Source organism: Mus musculus, chromosome 8 (genome assembly GCF_000001635.26).
Source record: "Mus musculus strain C57BL/6J chromosome 8, GRCm38.p6 C57BL/6J".
Classification (NCBI taxonomy): domain Eukaryota; kingdom Metazoa; phylum Chordata; class Mammalia; order Rodentia; family Muridae; genus Mus; species Mus musculus.
This window is the reverse complement of record NC_000074.6, coordinates 71,586,222-71,587,665: the sequence shown is the minus strand read 5'-3', so window position 1 is coordinate 71,587,665 and position 1,444 is coordinate 71,586,222. Positions and strand designations below refer to the sequence as shown.

The window sequence follows — 1,444 nt, the reverse complement described above, 5'->3', positions numbered from 1 at the left end:
GCTCACAACCATCTGTAATGGGATCTGATGCCCTCTTCTGGTGTGTCTGAAGAGAGCAACAGTGTACTCATATACATAAATCTTTTTTAAAAATTTAAAAGGCTAAACAAGCCATGGGGAGCAAGCTAGTAAGCAGCACCCTCCATGTCCTCTGCATCAGCTCCTGCCTCCAGGTTCCTGCCTAGCTTCCCTCAATGGGTTGTGATGCACAGTATGTAAACTGAATAAACCCTTTCCTCTCCAAGTTGCTTTGGTCATTGTGTTTCATCTCAGCAATAGAAACCCTAACTGGGACAAACCATGGGTGTCCTGCTGCAGTCTGCTCAGGTGCGACTTACAGAAACGCTGTGCTCTGGCAGGCGTCGAGGCTCAGCACATTTATTTTTTAAAAACCAACAAGGAAGTAACACTCTCATGTGGTTGACTGCTGGCAGCCTGTAGCTGCTCTGTCCACATCCTTCATGACCTCGAAGATGAAGGCAGGCAGAGGCTCTGCTTGGTGACTGAGGTGAGTCACCAAGGATCTCAATGGGGACCACAGGAGCCAGAAGGGTAGACCTCAAATGTCATAGGTCTGGGCTATATGCACTAGTACAGTGCGGAAGCATGCCCAGGACTGCCACCAGGGGGTGCCCAAGAGAACACAACAACCTTCCTGAGTCTCTCCAAGCTTTTTCAGGGTGAGGGCTTCCAGAGACTATGCCTGGGGACCCCTGAATTGACACATGTGGGTAGAGCCAACACTAGCCACATCCAAGTGATCAGAGTCAGTTCTGGAAGCTTGAGGCTATGAGGGAAGTGGAGACTCAGAAAACTCCTAGGGACACTAGTGCATTGTCATCAGTCTGAGAATATAGAATGGTGCCCAGAGGCAATGGGGTGGGGAGTCTGAGGCCAGCTTGGCCTCCACAGTGAGACCCTATCTCAAAACAAAACAAAAATACAAAACAGCCAGGCGGTGGTGGCGCATGTCTTTAATCCCAGCACTAGGGAGGCAGAGGCAGGTGGATTTCTGATTTCGAGGCCAGCCTGGTCTACAAAGTGAGTTCCAGGACAGCCAGGGCTATACAGAGAAACTCTGTCTCGAAAAACCAAAAAAAAAAACAAAAAAACAAAAAAACAAAAAGTAGTCAAAACAATATTTTCAGTTGATTGGGGGTCAGTGGGAGACTGCGCGTGTCTCCCAGCTGACATGAGGGTGTGATTGCTACCAACCCTCAGCAGGGACAGCAGCTATGTGGGCCCCCACTTGCTCCACAGGGGAACCGTGGATGAACCTAAGGCACAATAGGAAAGGGAGGTGGGTACCAGTGTGGGTCACAGCCTGAAGCCTGTACCCCTGGACACTGGTCCAACTGCAGGACACAGCAGCCAACATGTGTTTGTGGGGCTCCTGCTGGGTAGGGAGAAAAGAGATGGAGAAAAAGATCAAGGCAGAGGCAAA

General features: G+C 50.0%; 1 protein-coding gene across 20 annotated transcripts in view; it reads right to left on the bottom strand.

Moving 5' to 3' along the window:
• Nucleotides 1–358: 358 nt before the first annotated feature.
• Slc27a1 (solute carrier family 27 (fatty acid transporter), member 1) overlaps nucleotides 359–1,444 on the bottom strand; it is an 18,580-nt gene continuing 17,494 nt past the window's right edge. For 16 of the 20 annotated variants that reach the window (XM_030243582.1, XM_006509675.4, XM_006509674.4 and 13 more), the window contains one exon: nucleotides 362–1,444. This exon is cut by the window's right edge and continues 320 nt beyond it. The gene's annotated coding sequence lies outside the window, so the exon portion shown is untranslated. The other 4 variants (NM_011977.4, NM_001357180.1, NM_001357181.1 and 1 more) reach the window with 1 other exon arrangement.